The sequence below is a fragment of the Lithobates pipiens genome, unplaced genomic scaffold, assembly GCF_037356315.1.
Source record: "Lithobates pipiens isolate NorthernLeopardFrog02 unplaced genomic scaffold, aLitPip1_a1.2 Scaffold_10, whole genome shotgun sequence".
Classification (NCBI taxonomy): Eukaryota; Metazoa; Chordata; class Amphibia; order Anura; family Ranidae; genus Lithobates; species Lithobates pipiens.
Window position 1 is genome coordinate 182732242 of NW_027507686.1, and position 22058 is coordinate 182754299.

At 40.1% G+C, this 22058-nt stretch overlaps 1 long non-coding RNA gene across 3 annotated transcripts in view; it reads left to right on the plus strand.

Moving 5' to 3' along the window:
- The first annotated feature begins 1245 nt into the window (after positions 1–1245).
- Positions 1246–22058, plus strand: part of LOC143936089 (uncharacterized) — a 144110-nt gene continuing 123297 nt past the window's right edge. Inside the window, exons 1-3 of one of the 3 annotated variants that reach the window (XR_013263613.1) lie at positions 1246–1382; positions 3967–4002; positions 11735–11804. This is a non-coding gene — a long non-coding RNA (uncharacterized LOC143936089). Of the gene's footprint in view, positions 1383–3963; positions 4003–11734; positions 11805–22058 lie in introns of all 3 variants that reach the window. The other 2 variants (XR_013263614.1, XR_013263615.1) reach the window with 2 other exon arrangements.

The following is a 22058-nucleotide window of genomic DNA, read 5'->3' on the forward strand; positions in this document are numbered from 1 at the left end:
TAAGCCTATAATAAGGCTTACCTGTAGGTAAAAAGAATATCTCCTTTAGGAGATATTCCCCTTGCAACGAGCCACTGACTTCAGCAGCGCATGCGCTCTGGGGATTCTTGGCTGAAAGTCTGGCAGATGACGGTCTTTGCCGGAAAGATGTCTTCCACGTGCATGCGCGGGAGTGAAAACATCGCAGCTCCGGCCACTCACAGCGACGGAGCCACAATACCCGGAAGACAAGCCGATGGAAAATGTTAGCTTCCTTGGCATGGACTGGGTGAGATACCGATGTCTCGTTCTAAGGAAAGTATTTCATATTGAGCTAGTATGCTGTGCATAAGTGGTACAACGAGTAGAAATCAACTTCAGCAACCCACAGAAGACAACAAAATTAAGTTTATCTAAATAGAAGAAATCCTAATTCATAGCCAAGGATTCTTCTCTTTTTTCCTAAAGCAGGGTATACATTAGGGGAAATTAATTTTTTTCTAAGAATTTTTACATTGTAAGAATGTTTTCAGAACATTTGTTCATTTTTCTAATCATGAGAAGGGTCAGATCAATGTTCGTCTCTGACCATGGTGGTGATAAAATTTGAAGGAGCAAGATGGAACACTTTTCTCAAATGTATGAATTTTTAAGAGAGAACATGGTTTTTGTTTGGTAAAGTCCATCAATTCCAAATCCAAATTTTTGTTCAAAATTCTACCAGTGTATACAAAGCTGTAGTGCTTCGCTCATTGCAAAAGTTTATTGAGTGAAGATCATATCATTCTTCTCATGATATCTGCAAGTACAATAGCCAACTACCCCAATAAATAAGAGTTATTACAATTGGAATCATTCTATAATGCACCCTAACATATAACGCAATGGAGCACTTTGACTCCAGTTATTCTATTTTTATAGGGTTGTATTAAAATGACATATGTATTAAATATTTCAGTGAAGAATGTTCTTAATCAACAGTAATAAGATACAGTAGAACTACAAATCTGATCGGCAAAATGAATATAACAAATCTTTCATCGAGTCCAGAAATATAGAATCAAAAATATATAATGATTGTAAAGGGTAAAGTAAACTACTTTTTGTAGCAATTTGCTTTATACAATTTACTATGCCTTCTGATGCAATGCTTTTCTTTTTTTCGTGTAGCCCAGCAGTTCCCATAGAAGGGTGGGGCAGGGTCTTTCCCTGGACATCACATAGACTTGCCAGGGGTGTCTCCAGCCATTTGTTTCAGTGTCAAATAAATGTCAACACTTCACATTCATCCTTGTATTTGTGTGTTTTGTCTTTACAAAAAGCCAGACCTCAATTTTTCCATTCTTTTCCCATATGAAGGTGATATAGCCTACTGCTGACATTCAACATATGTATTACACGAGGTACAGTATAATTTGTTCATGAATGTATGTGAGTCAAGGTGTGTAAATGCATAACTTGTAATTTTGAAGACTGGTGATGTCTGATTTTCTGTATTTACATGCATTCTCAACATTGCAGGTGTTTTTTTATGTGCAGAGTTTTGTTATATGGATATGTTAAATGCAAAAAGTGAATAGCATATATAAATACATGTATGTTGATTTTACAAAATTACATTTAGCTACCAGATCATAAATACAGCCTATATGGTATATCGTACAGTATTAAAAAATTAGATCAAATTAATAGTGTATGTGCTTATGATTTTATATTTATGACACTAGACTCCTTGTCTGAATATATCTGAAATCTACCATTTTTATAATTCTGTTATAAATCTTAAATATTTTTTCAAGTGCATTGACTGTCCATTTGCTGTAAAACATCCTCTCCAATTAAATAGGGGCACAAGTATAATAATAAATACTTCACGTATTTATAACCTCACTTCAATTATGTATATGCTAGTTTTATGAAAAGTTTATAAAGCGTGTTTTGTTATGAATAGGAAAACAAAAATCTATGTTCTTACAGAATGGATGGCTAGGCATTTGCTATATTGTTTGGAAGACGTTAATTGTAAGTTGTTGAACACAACATGTTGATTATAAGACTAGAGAAGTTAATCCATGATTAAATCCCATGCAAGATACAATCATGTTTCTCTTGCATGGATATGGATATGGTATTTTAAGCAAACGCAGGTTTAGCAGCAATATACCCTTGGGAATTAAGATGAAGCCAGAATATGTTTTATCGATTTTTTTTGTTTAAGCCAGGAAATTTTTATATATAGCTGTCACAAACCTGGTTTTACCATGCCAGACCTATTGCAGATGTGGGTATGTTACAAACATCCTTTTTTTTTACACAAGATTAACCCAACTTTCACTCAAAGTTCACATCTTGGGTGAAAACATTAAAGGAGCTAGGAGATGTCTTACTCCGTTATGCTTGGTGAAAAATATACTTAGTTACCTGAACCCAAATTTACTCAAACCATTTAAAGTATTTGCCAAGTTATTCTTAGGTTGTGTCAGGGTATTTCAAATAATTTTTGATTTGAAATGTGGATTTGAATTTAAATGTTTTCCAATAAATATTTTATTATGTAAGTAAAATTATCAGTTTTAAAACTAGTGATGAGGCATAAGTTAAATATTTTACCATAAATGTCATTTACCCAGGAGGAATATATCTGAATTTACCAATGATTAAAGGACAATATTCATAAAATATATAAATGCTATACTCTTATAACTTTATGAATTAAAGCATTTTATGACTATATTCAATAAATTGGTTTTACAAAAAAAAGTATACTTATCTAGGTGATGCAGCATTGTTCCCATGCTGCATCTGTCCCCCATCTCCTCTGAACTGAGAAATAAGCAATCAAATTCAACTGTGTGGTCAGTTCTCCCCTACATTCCAAGCAGAGAGTGACAGTCACTGGCTCTCAGCTCTGCCCCTCCAGTGCTCCTCACTGGAGCCCCGGGCTGGGAAGGGGATGAAGAAGCTGGCTCAGTGTTCCAGCAGTCCAGCTGCTGGTCCAGGTGTACGGGTGCATCCAGACTGTAAAGTCGGGATAGATCCAGAGCCTGGACTGGCTGAGCAATGTTAGCCCACTGTCGGCTAAAAATGGGTCACAGTGCAGAACAAACTTGATTGCTGTGATCCATAGGAGAAGTATAGCCAAAAAAGCTTTAACCATACTTCTCTTTTAATTGTACAAATTAATTCATTTTAATTTTAATTGACAGACTATAACAATGCCAGGGGGTGATCACAATTTACATACATGGTTTAAATCATTCTAAAAATAGTTATGCTCAAGCACCCTGGCAGTGTCATAGTTTTTAACAGTCTCTGCCATCATCATTGTCACTGTACAGCTATGTCTGCATGTAAATGTGAAGATAAATATAAATAAAGGTATGCACAAAATAAAATAATAATAATAAAATAATACCCTTTTTGCACATTTTAACCAAATGCAGTAATCAGCATAAACCATTTTTTTAATATGGTCCTTTTTAAAGAGGAAGTAAACTCTTTCATTCCCTGCAAAGGTAAAGCATAATGGACTACTATGCATCGCATAGTTGTCCATTATGTGTCACTTACCTGACACAGGAGCCAGTGATGTCACCGATGTCCCCTGTAGTCCGGCGCATCCATCTTCTCGGTGGGTCTCGCCGCTCCGCCGCTGTCATTTGGCGAAGCCGCGATGACGTCACTCCCGCACATGCCCATGGGAGCCGCCACGCGCGGCATATGCGCCGTAGACAGCGGTGCCTGTCTTTCGGCAAATATCTCCTAAACATTGTAGGTTTAGGAGATATTTCTTGGACCTACAGGTAAGCCTTAATCTAGGCTTACCTGTAGGTCAAAGTGTGTTGTAAGGGTTTACAACCACTTTAAAACATATATGTAAGCTGTATCTTTTTGGAAAGTCTCCAACATAAATAAATACATCTTTATGTAATCAGTTTCCATAAAGGCTTTGTTATTAAAATATTTTTATTTTTCTTGTCAAAGCAGTATTTTCCAAACTGGGAATTTCTTCTGGTGTCTAAGGTAAATATCTGTGTTATGCTGTATGCTGTAAGTATTTAAAAGGTGACATATCTCATAGAGAGTAAAACAAATGCAGTGGACCTGAAAGAGTGAAGATTGATGCAGAAAACACTAGAAGGTAGAACTGTGAACTGAACTGTGCTTTTTACTGGCCTAAAAACCCAGCCAGTGGCTTGGGAATGCCATGTGGAATCCGGTTCCCTTTAGTTTGGTTAAATATAATTTCTTGACATTTCCCTGGCATCATGCTAATGGGTTAATCACTAACTTCCCCCATTCAATTAGAACCTCATACAGTATCAATAAGCTATAAAGTGAACAGTCATTGCAGAGACAGAGCAGTATTTCAAATTCTTGGGCAGCTTTCAGATGAGTATCAGCGGAGACCATCTGCAAGGCAGTTTGGGTTGGTCCACCATGCATGCTTTTTTTTCGATTGTTTTACAACCATGTTGAACTCTCTTCTCTTACCACTATTGCCAAAAGGTTCTTGCAGGCAACTCCTTGGATTTAATTGCTTAAGCATACCCCCTTTGCTTGTCTAGCTAATTCCTGCTAATGTGATGCCAGGGAGATGTCTTGAAAATGGAAATGTAATATCCACATGCTTGTAATTTGTAAGCATGGGTTCCATCCCCATAACTGATTAGTATCTAGTTACCAAACACTGTCTCTGGGAGGGCTGTTCAATTTTTGGTATATGATTCTAATTAAAAAGGTGGGGAGGGATTAAGCTGTTATGCCCTGTACACACGGTCGGACATTCTGACCACAAAATCCTTTGGATTTTTTTCAGACAGATTTTGTCCGAAACTGGTGTTGCATACACACAGTCGGACAAAGTTGTCGGAAAATCCGATCTTTCGGAATGAGGTGACATTTGTTACATACGACTGGACTACGTAGAGGCTAGTAGCCAATAGCTTTGGTCTCGTAATTTGATCTGAGCATGCGTGGTACTTTGTCCGTCGGAATTCTCTACAAACGATTGGAAAAAGTCAGATCGGATTTTTTTGTTGGAAAATTTTAGATCCTGCTCTCAAATTTTTTTCGTCAGAATTTCTGACGGAAAAAGTCCGATAGAGCCCAGACACGATTGGATTTTCCGACCATATAATCCGATCGGACCTTTTCCGTCAGAATTTCCGACCGTGTGTACATGTGCTGAATTATACCGATCACATAAGCATGATCAAAATCACAAATTTTAGTAAGCATAGCTCCCCACAGCTAGTAAAATCCAGACTTGAGCTTTTCAAAGTTGCTGACCTTGCCCAGTATATCTTGGAGATAATTCCATATATAAAATATTAAAACCTCCTTATATAAGAACAAAAACATATGTGAATGATTAAGTTATGTGTTCTTGATACATACTTTGAAGCAAAGTATAATGTTTCTATGTAATTTAAAAAAAATCCTTGATGGATAATTTATTATTCCAAATATACTGGACTTTGGTTAAAGGATACTTTAAAATGCTGAAATTAAGCTTGTTTATGCAAACCACCTTTCCAAAAACATTCATTTTCAGAATGGCTAAATATTCTTGGTTAGGTGAATATTGCATTATTGGAGACTCTGGTATCATTTTATCTTGAGTAAGAACAATAACAATCAGATGGGATAATCTGGGACAGGTCTTCCCTTGTCAGTTTTGCAGGGATTGCTTAATAACATGCAGTCATTGCTGAATATGACAATACCTGTACACATCAGGGAAATTGGATCTGCTATTTACCACTAGAAGGCAGTAAATACTAGTTTATAGACATGTGCACACTGAAATATTTTTTTTTTCGGAATTTTGTTTTCATCCGAAAAATTTATTTATTTAGTTACTCCCTAAATTCGTTTTTATTTATTTTGTTTCTTTAAATAATGCATTCGTCCAAAAATCCAAAATAACTAAGGTCAAATCTGTCATTGAAGGCTTATAGTGTCTGTTGCATGTTCTAAGAAGATTCGACTGTTCGGTCGAATGTTCCGCCTACAAGCTATAGTAGAATTCTAATGTTGTATGACACTAGTAATAATTATATTTATGAATTATTATTACTAGTCAACCAACATTAGAATTCTTCTATAGCCTGTGGGCAGAGCATTTGACAATAAAATGTCCACTCGCAGCAACTGCTTCGTCGAATCTTCATGTCGAATCTTTTCTCTCTATGTCGAATAATCTTGAACTAATAGAGTTAGGTTAGGCACATTCTACTTTTTTTGCTGTTGTCTCTATAATGTTGAATCTTTTCTCTCTATGTAGAATAATGTTGGACTAATAGAGCTAAGGTTAGGCACATTCAACCTTTTTTGCTGTTGTCTCTATAATGTTACATCTATTCTCTCTATGTCGAATCTTTTCTCTCTATGTAGAATAATCCTGGGCTAATAGAGCAAAGGTTAGGCACATTCGACCACAGGTTCGATGGACGCAGATTGTTATTGTCAGCGTCATGTCAGATCTCCTATCTAAGTCTAACTGTTGTCACAACGAAAATGAAAATAAAGCATTTGTTTATGTCGGATCTTTCAGTTTTTGGATTTTGCACGTTCGTTATCGTTTGTTAAAATGATAAGGAAAATCCCCGAAATTCGGATGAAAATGCATTCAGATGAAAACGAATGCACATGTCTACTAGTTTAGTCCAAAACTGTTTCCAGCACAGACCACAGATTTTTACATGTTATCCATTTTGACTCAAAATAAAAACTACATATGGTGTTTCAACCTTGAGTGACTCTTCATAAAGATAAATTAAAACTTTTCAAAAAAAGACTTTTGCATGCATATACCATTTCTGGTAGCATACTGCAATGCATATTTTTATTCCAAAATGCCAACAACAAGCACCTTAGGCAGGACCTTTCTATTGCACAGGTAGACATTCCAACTTGTATACCCACATACACCATGCAAAAGCCTCAATTCGCAAAGCTAACAAATCAGGATAGAGATACTTATTTTCAAAAAAGTGACAGTTATTTTCAGTTGTAATTAGTAAAATAGAAAATTAGTAGAAAATTAGTCACATGGATAAAAATACATATCCTTGTGTTAAAGCTCTGTGGACTGTCTCAAAAACCGGATATTGAGGAGAAGAGGGACCAAATTGGATCATACACTATTTTAAACTCTTAATGAAATGAAGCCGCACATGTTGGCCACGTGGATAGGAAGTTAGTGTTTGCTCTCAGATAAAACTGTGAAAGAATGCAATCTCTTTCTTTTTTTTCTACTTCCCTAAAGCAAGATTAGAATAGAGAAGTGGCAGAGGACTTTGGCCAGTTCCTGATGGAGCAAACATTCTGTGTTTTACTAGACCAGGGTCCATTATATCCAGACTTTACCTTATGAAACAGCACCAGTCTCCAAAGGAGCATGAGTAGGATGAGAAGGTTGATTGGGGTGCTGACAGTGAGGTGGAGAAGATAGGGCAGGCTTCCAGGGAGTTGGAATGTGGATGGGGTAAGATGTTTTAGGACACCATTGATCTCAGCAACATTGAGGATCCAGGATTTAGACCCCTTTCACACCAGGGCGTTTTGCAAGCGCTATAGCATTAGAAATAGCGCCTGCAATCCGCCCGAAAGAAGCTGCACCATTGTGTATAGTGTGAAAGCCCCGAGGGCTTTCACACTACAGTGGTGCGCTGGCAGGACATCAGGGAAAAGTCCTGCCAGCAGCTTCTTTGGAGTGGTGAAGGAGCGGTGTGTTTACTGCTCCTCCACCGCTGCACCCCATTGAAATCAATGGGGCAGCGCTGTGATACCGCTGGCAAAACGCCACTATTCTTGGCCGCTAGCGGGGGTAAAAGCGCCCCGCTAGCGGCCGAAATGCGCCGCAAATCCGCCGCAAATCCAGCGGTGTGGTGTGAAAGGGGTCTTAAAGGCAGATCAATACACATATTAATACACATATGATCAGTGATTGCACCGGATGTGTACACCGACAAATGGATTTTCAGAATGCAGTCGAGCTGCTGGGCTGCTCAGCCAGTGTCTATACCTAACCATTTCAGCCCTGGAAGGTCTCTCCCCCTTAATGACCAGGCCATTTTTTGTGATATGGCACTTCTTTACTTTAACTGACAATTGTGCGGTTGTGTAATGCTGTAGCCAAATAAAATTGATGTCCTTTTTTCCATCAAATAGAGCTTTCTTTTGGTAGTATTTGATCACCTCTGCGATTTTAATTTTTTTCACTATAAACAAAAAAAAGAGAAATTTTTGAACAAAAAAATAAATATTTTTTATTTTCTGCTGTATGCTAATACATCCAATAATAATCTTTTAAAAAAATCAAATGTCTTCATCAATTTAGGCCAATATGTATTCTGCTACATATTTTTGGTAAAGCGTATACAGGCATACCCCACTTTTAAGTACACAATGGGGTTTATTTACTAAAGCTGGAAAATGCAAAATCAGGTTCACTTATGCATAGAAACCAATGAGCTTCTAACCCAAGCTTGTTCAATTAAGCTTTGGTAATAAAACCTGGAAGCTCATTGGTTTCTATGCAGAAGTGAGCCTGATTTTGCACTTTCTAACTTTAGTAAATAAACCCCATTGTGTACTTAAAAGTGGGGTATGCCTGTATTGATTGGTTTGCGCAAAACTTATAGCGTCTACAAACTATGGGATCTATTTATAGCATTCTTATTATTATTTTTTATTTTTTACTAGTAATGGTGGAGATCAGCAATTTTTTCGGGACTGTGACATTGCAGACAAATCTGACACCTAACTGACAGTTTCAACACTTTTTTGGGAACCAGTGACCAGTGTTAATTTTGGCAGCAAATTTTGATTTAATTTTAGTCTTATTGTGTAGTTATTCCTGCGCTACCATGTACAAAGGCATGGAACTGCTGCAGACACCAAATGTGGGTCAAACCATACCCACCAAGTAGTCAAATGTGTAAAGAAGTGGTGCTGCGCTATTCCGAATGAAGTCAGAAAATATCCTGCTAAGGGAGCAGTACAAATCAGTAATGTGCTCCTCGCAGTAAAATAACAGGTGCTAAAGGTAGCAGTACAAAGTATATATCAGATCGGAAAGATATACTGCTAATGGTAGCAGTGCAGATGTAATAAGGTGCAGAGTGCAAAGGATTTTGCTAATTCCTCCGCATAAATAATACTATACTATACGTAAAATAATATAGAAAATCATATAAAAGTAAGACGGAATGAATGACCATTCATGTGCAAAAGTGTAAAAATTGCTAATGGCACCTGTAAATAACAGTTTCATATGAACCGTGACATTTAAAAAATAGATAAATATCTAAATAAATAAATGGTGACATCAAAGTGCAAAGTGCAAAGAATATTAGATGCAAAGTGCAAAAAATAAATAAACCTGAGAATCAATAGTGCAAATACATCCAATCAGTATTATAAGTGTTAAGGGTGCAAAAAAAGCAATAAAGTGCAAAATGAATAATAACAGAGTGTATGTTGATCGTTAATTGCAAAAATGCACAATTAGCAATAGCAAATTTTCAGCAATATAAAACCTCACGTGCTGAGTGTGAATGCACTGCGTAAACCGTAGTGCAAAGTAAAAAAATGCAGAGTATGTAACACACCGACAGTGCCGAATAGATAGCAAAGTAGATGCTAGTCATATATTCAAATAAATTCATGCCAGCCTGCAATGTACAAAAGATGCAAATATAAAGGTGACAACAGTCTATAAAATGATATTCTTCTTTAGGTGACTAAGCATTCAAGGATGCAGGTGTCACAAATGGAATGCTGAAGGAATAATAGTGTCTCCTCTTCGTGTAGGTACACACTAGTAAGTAGTGGCCTCTTACCTTGTGGTAAAGAGGTAACCGCATATAGACCAAACACACTGGCAGTAACCGCTTCTTCTCCCCTGTGTCCCTGGAACTAAATGTATTTTCTGTGTCAGCAGTGCAGGTGTGTGATGGTGTCATTGCAGTTGCACTGATGTATAAGGGTGGATGGTCCGGGGAAGTGTCGCCTCCTCGCACTGTAGACTTTGCCGCTTGTCCTGTCATAGAAGGTGTCGTGTCGTGTCCCTCCTCCACGAGCCATCTTCAGTGGGTGAGGAGAGCCCGGGGGGTTCTGTCAGTAGAAGTGCTCCCGCATCTGCTGAGAGACAACGACAGTAAAAGGAGAACCCATTGTGATTCAAGGATAGAAAAACACCCACCTGCCATCCTAACCAACAAGATCCGCTCAAAACAGATGGATACCGATACGTTCGCCATTCGTCCAGGAGATCGAATCTGATGAAAATGGACAGGCTGTCCATTTTCATCTGATCTCGCCATAGAGAACAGCGGAGCTCTGACAGGTCCGTCCCTGCACAGTGAGCAGAGATGGACCTGTCATCCTGCACAGCAGGGATCAATGGAGTGAACCCCTGCTGAGCTAGCGAAGTCCGTTCAGCAGATCCACCCCATGTGAAAGGGGCCAAAGTCTTTTGACTAAAATGGCATATTTAGTTTTAGTCCCATTTTAATCTTCTGCAATTGTTTTAGTTTTAGTCATTTTTAGTCAACTAAATCTTCAGTACATTTTAGTCAACTAAAACTAATTTTAGTTGTCTAAAATCAAATGGGTGTAGTTAAATTGTAATCCATTATTTAAGCATTTCTCTACAAATTTTAAACTCATTATATACTGCTGGAGTGAAAAATCAAATATTTTATTATTTATGGTATATAGGTTTAGCGTGCACTACATACCAGTAGTTGACTAAAATAGTATTAATTTAGTCAACGAAAGTGTTTTAGACGACAGAATTAACACTGCCAGTGACATTATTACAGTGATCAGTGCTAAAGTTATGCACTGTTACTGTACTAATGACACTGGCAGGGAAGGGTTTAACATCGGGGCAATCAAAGGGTTAAGTGTGTCCCTAGGAGGTGCTTGCTAAATGTGGGGAGTGGCCTGACTGGATGCTTAGCAAGAACACAAGATCTCCATCTTCTTCCCTGTGAAAATGGCGATTTGTCTTGTTTACATAGGCAGATTGCCGTTCTGACTCTCTGGGGAGCAATTACGGGTGGCTGTCATAGATTGGGTTCGCTGGATCCGGTGATTGGCTCACCTCTGTCCAATCAGCATGTGCCCCCACCGTCTAGTGCACAAAATGATGTACAGGTACGTCGCTTCACACAATAGAGCCGCCCTGGTGGTATGTACATTCAGTGCAGTGGGAGGTTTTGTGACAGAAAAGAAGATGCTACCTGTCCCCACTGTTGACTGGTCCATCTTTATAAAGGTTCAAGAGGAGCTCCAGTCCTTTTTGTTCTTATTAAAAGTCAACAGCTACAAAAACTGTATATTTAAATATTTCATTATTTAAATATTTAATTAACATTAAAATAGTATGTTGCTTAAATAATCCACAATAATCTTTATTTCTGGATCAAAATTGCCTCATATTTCCTTATGCAATTGCAATTTGTGTCTCTGATATCATTCACTGTCATTTTTTTATTTATGGATCAAAAATACCTCATCTCTCTAAATTTGTATATATTGTATACTGTGAATTAAAAAAACAAAAACTGCAGTGCAGAAATGGTGTGCTGTGCACAATAATGTATAATGTACCTTAATATCCTTTTCAAAATGAATATGCTTGGTCAAAATATTTGCATATGCTTTATGCAAAATACAATTATTTAAAAGATTTGACTTGTGCCAACATGTTAATATTAATGTGTTTCTTAATTTACAGAGCAACTCATTAGACAAGCAGGAATAGGAATATGGAATGACAGATGAGATGGCCAAGATAGACACAAAAGGTATAATCTATCATGTTACCTAAAGAGGTCCTGAATTAAAATGTATATATTTTTAACAAAGGCTTCATTACTAGAATTATAAACTTTAAAAGTAGTCAGAACATCACATTTTGTTTTGTTCATCTTTGAAAACAGTTTTTTTTTTCTTTTAGAATTATTTAAAGCAAAACACAATGCATATTTTCTATATGCCCCACATATACTATATATATAATACCCTACTCCTATAGTTGCTGTTATGTTCTATGTGCCCACTTATATGCCCTTCTCTTCCTATTGTGTTCAACCATTTGTTGGGTGAAGGCTGAAGAAAAAACATGTCTGTTATTTGTAATATTTGCCTGTAGTTCTATTTAACCCCTTTTATATCAAGGTATTTTTTTTAGTGGTGGATCGGTGGACCTTTATTTGCCCAGTGCTGTCTATGAACAGCACTGGATAATTAGCCAATCTGGCGGCTGATCCGCCAGGTTTTTGCAGTGTACTCAGCTGTCATTAGATGGCAGAGTACACAGAGGAGCTGTACCCAGCCAAACCCTTCCCATGCCATTGGGGAAGTAGAGAGATCAGTATTTATGACTGGGCACAGAGTGAATGGATCAGTGGCTGCAGCTGCTGATCCAATCATTCTGTTACATTGTCACTAGAATATTTTTTTTAACCTTTTCTTGGCCCCCTCCTACACATGCTATGTGCAATACAGTCCCCAGTGACTGTAAGGGACCATGAAGACCGCTTGATGGCTCCCACAGAAATATTCTGGAAGTACAGAGTGACTCGCACACGAGACAGGTTCAAACTATACTACCTTTTAACCACTTAAGCCCTGGACCAATTTGCAGCCAAAGGACCAGGCCCCTTTTTGTGATTCAGCACTGCATCGCTTTAACTGACAATTGTGCGGTCGTGCGACGTGGCTCCCAAACAAAATCAACATCCTTTTTTCCCACAAATAGAGCTTTCTTTTGGTGGTATTCAATCCCCTCTGCGGTTTTTACTTTTTGCGCTATAAACCGACATTTTGCTATAATATATATCCCCCAAAAATATATTTAAAAAAATGTTTTCCTCAGTTTAGGCCGATACGTATTCTTCTACATATTTTTGGTAAAAAAAAATGTAATAAGCAATTATTGATTGGTTTGCGCAAAAGTTATAGCGTTTACAAAATAGGAGATAGTTTTATAGCATTTTTATTAATGATTTTTGTTTCACTAATGTAGTAGTATAGTAATAGCGGCGATCAGCGATTTTTATCGTGACTGCAACATTATGGTGCACACATCGGACATTTTTGACACATTTTTGGGACCATTGTCATTTATACAGCAATCAGTGCTATACAAATGCACTGATTCCTGTGTAAATGACACTGGCAGTGAAGGGGTTAACCACTAGGTGGCAGTATAGGGGTTAAGTGAGCCTTGGGGAGTGTTTCTAACTGTGGGGAGGCGTGGCTGTGTATGACACATCACTGATCTCTGCTCCGATCACAGGGAGCAGAGATCAGAGACTCTGTCTCTAGGCAGAACAGGGACATGCTTGTTTACATTAACATGTTCTCGTTCTTCCTCCCAGTGAGACGATCGCCGGTAATCCCGTGGCGATCAAATCCACGGGACCCGCGATCAGACTCACTGAGGTCCTGACTGCCACGCACGCGATGGCACGGTGGCAAGGGGACGTATCTGTACGCCCATTTGCCTGTCCGTGCCATTCTGCCGACGTATATCACCGTGCGCCGGTCGGCATGTGGTTAATGATGTTTCTAAATGTCTGTTCTGTAAGTTTCCATGTCTTTTTTCTAATATTCTTATTATCTGAGACTGACTTAGAAATGCGTGTTCATGCTAAAATAAGTTTAGACTAATGAGATAAGAAAGGCGGTTAAAGACTATTGTTTAGGAAAATTTAGAAACACTCTGACATGACATTTAGTCATGTAGACATATGCCTGTTTCACTGAAAAATATGATGTAGTTGCATATTGTGTGGAAAAACCCACGTATTGTTATTAATTGTCATTTTTGCTCTTCTTTAATCAAGCTTTGGAATATGTAACCCTTCCCATTTTATTCCTTTCTAAAACCACGGTCAGTAGACCATATTAACCGCTTAAGGACCGCCTCCTGCACATTTACATCGGCAGAATGGCACGGCTGGGCCCATCAACGTACAGATACGTTGCTCTTTAAGTGCCTAGCCGTGGGTCGCGCGCGCTCGCGACCCGGTCCTGAGCTCCGTGACCATGGCCGCGGGACCTGTGGGACCCGCGGCCCCGATCGCCGCTGGTGTCCCGCGATCGGGTCACAGAGCTGAAGAACGAGGAGAGAACTGTGTAAACAAACCTCTCCCCGTGCTTCCTAGTGTGGCAGTCACCGATCATCTGTTCCCTGTTATAGGGAAAAACGATCAGTGACGTCATATGCCAAGCCACGCCCACAACAGTTAAAAAAACACACACACGTCACGCATAACCACCCCTCCCTACCCCCTAGTGGTTAACTTCTTCACTGCCAGTGTCATATACACAGGAATCAGTGCATTTAAATAGCACTGATTGCTGTATAAATGACAGTGGTCCCAAAAATGTGTCAAAAATGTCCGATGTGTCTGCCATAATGCAGCAGTCACAATAAAAATCGCTGATCACCGCCATTACTAGTAAAAACAAATATTAATAAAAATGCTATCCCCTATTTTGTAAACGCTATAACATTTGTGCAAACCAATCAATAATCGCTAATTGCAATTTTTTTTTTACCAAAAATATGTAGAAGAATACGTATCAGCCTGATGAAAAATAATGTGTTTTTATATATTTTTTGGGACTATTTATTATAACAAAAAGTAAAAAATATAGAATTTTTCAAAATTGTCGCTCTATTTTGTTTGGGAGCCACATCGCACGACCGTGCAATTGTCAGTTAAAGCGACGCAGTGCCAAATCGCAAAAAGTGCTCCGGTCTTTGGACTGCAAAATGATCCGGGGCTTAAGTGGTTAACCCTTCAATCCCCTCTTTTATCATGAATATGGTAATTTTCTACACATTACCTTGACAACAAGCTTGCCCAGGCCTTATCAACCTCATTGATCATGCTGTTAATTTCCCTCTTTATGGTACAAACCAAATAGCAATTGTACGCATAACTAAAATAATTGCACAGACGACAAGCAGGTAGAAGAAAGCCTTCATTAGCTCACTTCCCGCCAAAGACCATCCTGTAAACACATTGTACCATGAGTGACAGCTGTCCTGTGACAACTAAGGCCGCGTACACACGCGCGGACTGTTCGCCCAACCTTGTCCGCTGAACAGTGTTTGGGCGGACAGTCCGCTCGTGTGTGGGGCTTCAGCGGACAGTTTCAGCGGACAGTTGGCCGAACAAGGTCTTACGGAAATTCCGAAAAACTGTCCGCTGAAACCTTGTTTCAGCGGACTGTTCGCTCGTGTGTAGGCTTGTTCGGCCAACTAAGTCTCGCGCATGCTCAGAAAGGATTTCCACGTCGGAAGGTTGCATTGCAGTGTATAGGACGTCGTATTTTTCGTCCCGTCGTACGTGCCGTTCACGTCATCGCGCACGGTTTCAGCAAACTGTTCGTCCGTCGTGTGTGGCCATGTCCGTCCATGCTAAGTTTGAGCGGACTGTTCGCTCAAACTGTTGGACGGACAAAGTTGGGCCAACAGTCCGCGCGTGTGTACGTGGCCTGAGTAGTGGCTGCTTCAAGTTTACCTCTCATGATGGTAGTCTATACGACTGCCTGATGTATTGTCAAATTATACATCTTAAGTTGTTGCAAGGATATCTTCTGTTGTTTGGGTATTTCTACAATTGGGCCTAAAAGCAATGATAAATAACCCACTGGGAGTGCATTTGGTCTCCAGTAAATACCGTGGAAATGTTCTGTGACTCCTGCTAACACATTTATTCCATGCCAATACAGAAATGAAACATTGTGTATGTAGCCAGAAAAGTGTAAATGAGTATCCACTTCAATGATGTTTACTCATACTTCAGTTGCCAAGCATACCTGTCGGAGGGGGCCTACTTCTATAAATGCATTATAACCTTGTGGATACAAAACCCAAGTATGCATGCTAACATCTGGCCTAGACAATAGACACAGGAGTGTCTATTACTGACGTATAATAAAATGAAGCTGGCAGGAACCTTTAATCCCTTTGAGCAGGTATCATATGACGTCCACCCATTCTCGGCAATTGAGGAGGAGGCGTGTCCCTTGGGACACAGCTTGTCCTCAATCAGGTCAAAGAGCCAATGAAATTGGCTCATTACCACGTGACCCCACTGTATCCAATCACAGCCGGTTACAAATGTAAAAAAACGGCAGTAACTCGCTGTTACCAGGTTCTCCTTCTCACTCACCGATCTGGTAACAGAGAGTAAGTGATTACAGTAGTAAAACACAGTCCCCAGATTGCCCCCAAAATAAAGAGGACCTTTTTTTAAGCCCATCTGTCACGATCAGGCATCAAGCTTAAAGACCAGTTGCTACAGCAGTTGCAGAACCATCACAGACCAGCAGGATAGGTACACAGTCAGATATCCTGGCAGATGACACAGGCTCACCTGAGGTGCAGAGTCTAATTGCTAACCGGTGTTCACCAGAGCTCCTGATGGTGGAGATGGATTTAGCTGCATGTTAGTACCAGGTCGCAGTCCTCAGGTTTACCCCACAAGGGTGTAATATAAAAAAAATTGTAAAAAAATGGCATGGGGGTTCCCCTCCAAATCCATACCAGGCTCTTTGGGTCTGGTATGCATTTGGAAGACAACCCCACACCAAAGCTTAAAAAAAATGGTGTGGGTTCCCCCCAAAATTCATACCATACGCTTATCCGAACATGCAACCCACCAGGTCAGGAAAGGGAAAGGACAAGCAAGCTTCTCCCCTTCTGAACCATACCAGGCCACATGCCCTCAACATGGGGGGGTGCTTTGGGGCAGGTGGGGCTCTTCCGCCCAAAAGCATCTTGCCTCCATGTTGATGTGGACAAGGGCCTTTTTCCCAAAACCATAGCCGATGGTTTTGGGGGTCTGCGGGCAGGGGGCTTATTCTGAGTTTGGAAGCCTCCCTCAACAAGGGCCCCCCCAGATCCTGGCCCCCAACCTATGTGAATGAGTAGGGGTACTACGTACCCCTACTCATTAACCAAAAAAAAAAGAAGTGTACCATTACGGGCATCATGGGTCAGTGACATTAAAAGGGGTGGGGTCTCTGGATGACATCACCAGATGCCAACTCCCCATGGATATATAATTAATGGCACACAATGGGAGCTAGCGTTGGGGAAGACATCAGGAGGAAGAAAAACCAGAGGCACAAGAACCATAGGAAGAAGACAGCAGAAGGAGAAGAAACATGGTGACAAGGTGCTTTGGGGTGGGGGTGCAGAGCCTCCTATTCTAAAGCACCCACGCCCCATGTTGACGGCCCATGGCCTGGTATAGTCCCAGAGGGGGGCACTCGATCGCCCCCCCCCCCTTTCCTGACCTGCTGTGCTGCACACACGGACAAAGGTCTGATACGTATTTTTGGGGGGGCCCTCAAAATCCATACCAGACCAAAGGGTGGACCTCATGCCATTTTGTTTTCATTTTGGGTCTTGGGTGGGAACTTCATGCTGTTTGTTTTCATTTTGGCATGGGGATCCCCTTCAAGATCCTCAGAGCACAAGTTGCATCACAAGTCAGGTCATCATAATCCAACTTGGATGCAACTTCTATTCAAATCAATGGGCTAAAAGTCTGATTAGTTAAGACGGCTCTCATATGGAACCATTTTTAACAGAGGCATAGAAACGCTGCTAGAAGCTAAACGTGCTATAACACCAATGCAAAAAGCTATTACAGATGCTTTTTCCTAGCTTTGGTAATGGCTTGCAACCTGTTTTTTCTAACACTCTGTGTGCATGAGGCCTAAACATTTAATATCAGCATATTTTTACTCTATATAAATATAAACACCTAAAACAAAATAATAAATTAATAATAATATTGTACTATATGTCCAAAAAATTTGTTCTTTCGATTCAAGAGTTTTTATGTTTTTTTTATTAGCTTTTTTTTAAGTGTTTATATTTGGATAGGGGAAAATATGCTGATAACAACTGATGTGTAAAGTAACTATTATTTCATTTCAGCTGACAGGTAAATCTGTAATATCCTTACAATTAGGCATTTGGTGCGATAGGCATCAAGTATTCTTCTTTGATGTCCAGTGATCTGTGTATATCTGTACATCTTCACAATAATGGGTCAAGCAAGAAAAAGAAGATTTTATCAGATGTTATCAGTCATATTTGTGGATCAGCTTTATATATTTAATAAAGATTTCACTTACTTGAATCATACGCTTTAAAAGTAGTCAGAACTTTACACAATATTTTGATGATATTTAACCATATAAGGGTGACAACGGATGGGTGTTTGCATCTATCACATCCTAACCAAGCTCTGGTGTCACCCACGTTCACTTACATGGATGAGAATTGAGTTAGCCTTAATGGTTCTATAGGCATCTGGTTTGTTTTGCAGAAGAAACTCAGAAAGTTCAGGAGACATATAAAAGTTGTCGGTTGTTATGCAATAGCCCTGATTAAGCAATGGCTCAATGAGTAAAAGACAATGTTGCCGTTCCATAGTTGCTGTGTTTGGAATTGAATTTTGTTCATTTTCCAGTGTATATGACTGAATTCCAAATGTAGCCAGTTGACAATTCGCATAGCATATAGGATTTTACGCCAAATTGTGCTATCTTTGATGCAATGTATTGTACCCAGCTGAGCCTTCCCTTGTATGTCATTAGACTTTCATCCATGCTGATATCTCTTTCTGGCACATAGTTCCGTTGGAAATTCTTTTTAGAATCATTTGAGATACTTCCCAAATTTTCTTTAGTTTTGGTGCAGGATGAGTAGTTTCATCAAATTCTTTGTTGCTTTTGAAGTGTACATATTTCACGATCAGGAAGAATCTGTACTCTGACATGATCATGGCAAAGAATGTAGTGGCAAGTAATTTATTAGTATTTATTACCACGTTTGCAGGGGTTTCCCTACCACTCCCTGAAGTATTATTAGGCCCAGAAATTTCCAAATGTCATCTTTGGTCACTAGTTCCCACTTCCTGCTTCTTGGAAACTTCCGATGCGTAGCTAATTGTTGCTCTTTGTACCGGCTTGTCTCAGTAGCAATTTTTTCAATAACCACCATCGGTCAGAAATAATTGTAAGTATGTCAAGGGGTTGTCGTGTTCAACATCTAGGTTCATACCAGATTCTCCAGTAAATGTGAATCTTGAGGGTGTTACCTGATCCATACCACAGTCAATAGAGCACCAAGTTGTCGTCACTTTCAGTGTCTGATGACAATTTTCCCACCCATCACTATCGCTCAAGTCTGCAAGTGATTCTAATTCACTATCGCTGTTTTCTAGCTGGTCTAAAACCTCTTTTAACCTCAAGGGATGCTTTTTGGATGCCATGGATGTTCTCAAGTTTCCAGGCAGAAAGAATAAAAGTGCAGGCAGGGCACTGGACAAAGCACTAGGGAAGAAACTGGGGTGAAATGGTTTGATACAGTAATGTAATCCTAACAGATTACAATATATTGTGTGTAAATTATGTTTTGTACTTTTCTAAATTTGCCGCCCAGCTCCGCCCCTGCATCACGGCGCTCGCAGGGAAGGGAACCCAGAAGACAGATGCATCAGCCAGAGGATCCGGCTGGAGGATACAGCGTGAGGACATTGCGGGATTGTAGGGACAAGGTAAGTAACTGTACAGGGATATTCTGAGTGTGGCTCAGGCTTACCACTTTTGGTACTGAAAAATAACCCAGAGCCACACTTAGGATTACCGCCAGGGAGGTTAATGCAAGAAAAACACAATACATAACCCAATGTAGCACTACCGCAGTAGGAGCCGATTGAATATTACACAGACTGTCCTTACTTATTCACTCATTGGCAGCCAGGTGCAAGGTATTTTCTGCAGTCAGGCACACATAAACTTAGGCTCAATGGTAGTCAATGACCAGTCTAGGGGATGTTATTTTTGTGGTTTTATTTTGTAGGAACTTGGATAGGGTAGAGGATTTTAGTAGGATACTCCAGAATAAAACTATGTACAACTTGAGGACTCTAGCTGATCTTGAATATAATAGTAGGTGAAGTCCCTTACTGGAAGCAGATGGCAGACTTCTCTTATGTTGATATGCAGAAATCAACAGCATGAGCAAAGTCTCTTGTAAAGCAGGACAGGTAGACCAAGCACTTCAGGTACAAGCCAGTTACGGCAGACTGCTAGGCAGTCCAAAAGTAGTAGCACTGAGCAAAATGCCCATGCAGTAATCACAATTGGGCACGCTCTTCAGATCACAAGTCAGTGATCCCTTTTTGTTGAACCCTTGGCTAATTGTACTAACACAGAGGGGTAGCCCCAAGAACAGGCCCCTATATCATTGATCTGTACTTACTGGAGTTCCAAACAGATCCTCAGGCACGGCTCCCTTTCAGTCAGCTTTTCTGAAGCACCAGGGTCACTCCTTTACCTAAGCTTCAGGCCCTCAGGTCGACCACCTGAGGCCGCATGGCAGCTGCAATCCACCATCTGGGCAGGGAAGGACCCAGAGATCACATATCCTTTGAATATATAGGCCAATCCCAGCATCCTCAGGGGCACTTCCCCTGTAATTGGCTGGGACTGCTACATACACATGCTGCCTATCTCCCACCTATGTTCTAGAAAGCTCTACTAGTTTCTAGGAGGTGGGGCGAGTCCAAGCAAACTTAACAGCAACACAGGAGCAGCCCTAACTAATAAATTGCAGCATTCTGTTTAACGGATCTGCTGAAGATAGATTTATCTCTAGGCACACTGTTAGGCAGAAGAGCAAATTACATTACTGTAACTATTTACATCCTAGCGCCCACACTATAAGACAGTGTTACATCAAGTAAATAGATGCCAAACATGTCACTCTTTAAAATTGCACACACTTGTGGAATAGTGTCAAACTACGGTATTTAAAAAATATCCATAGGCAACGATTTAGGAACCGTTATAAGTTACCAGTTTAGCATTTTACAGAGGAGGTCTGGTGCTATATTTAATGCTTTTGCTCTGACGTTTGCAGCAATACCGCACATGTGTGGTGCGATCACCGTTTACGTATGCGTGCGGGACCAACGCGTGTAATCGGTGTGATCAAATGCTTGTATGATTTAAAAATGGGGCTGTTTACATCTGTGGAAACCAAAAGTGATGACAGCACCCATCACTTCTGGTTTCCTAAACCATAGAGTCTATTGCACACCTCCCTATCCTCCAAGAGCTATGTGGTAAGCTGGCTTCATTTCTGGGAGGAACCAGTGAGAGGGACCAGGGGACACTGGCAAAAAAACTAAAAAGCTAGGTGTCCACAGAAAAAAGCAATACCAGAATGATGCCTGTAGCTGCAGGCATCATCATGGCATACCATTTGAAAGCTGCAGTGTAAATGTACGTTAGGCGGTCTTCACTTAGAGCCCTTTCACACTGGAGCATTGGGGGGCATTGGCGGTAAAGCAATTTACAGTAGTTTTAGTGCTTTTAACCCCTGCTAGTGGCTGAAAAAGGGTGAAAAGTGCCCGCGAAGTGCCGCTGCCCATTGATTTCATAGGGCAGGGCAGCTTTCGGAGTGGTATATACATTGCTCCAAAAGCACCTCAAAGATGTTGCTTGCAGGACTTTTTTTGATTTCCCGTAAGCACACGGCTCCACTCGGCCTTTCACATTGGATTGACAGGAAAGGCGCTTTTCAGGCGCTATTTTTAGCGCTATAGCACCTGTAAAGCACCTCAGCGTGAAAGGGGTCTAAAAGACTATCTACCTAAAAAAATAACTTTGCCCATGTGGCATCTTCTTTACACTTCTCTGTCTCGGGTCATGGAAGAGTTTTGTTGACGACTTAACATTATCTCCAGGAGAAAATTCAAATGACTTTTTCAACAACTGAAAAGTGCTAAGTAAAATACAGAACACACAAGTATTTTAACAGCTTCCCGACCACCTCACACAGATATACTGCAGCAGAAGGGCACGCACAGGCAGATTCATATTGTAAAGCGCTGCGCAAACTGTTGGTGCAATATAAATCCTGAATAATAATAATAATAATAATAATAATTAACGTACCTGTACGTTGCCCTTTACAAGGCGGCTTGCGGGCGGCTGCCCGCCGGGAGCTC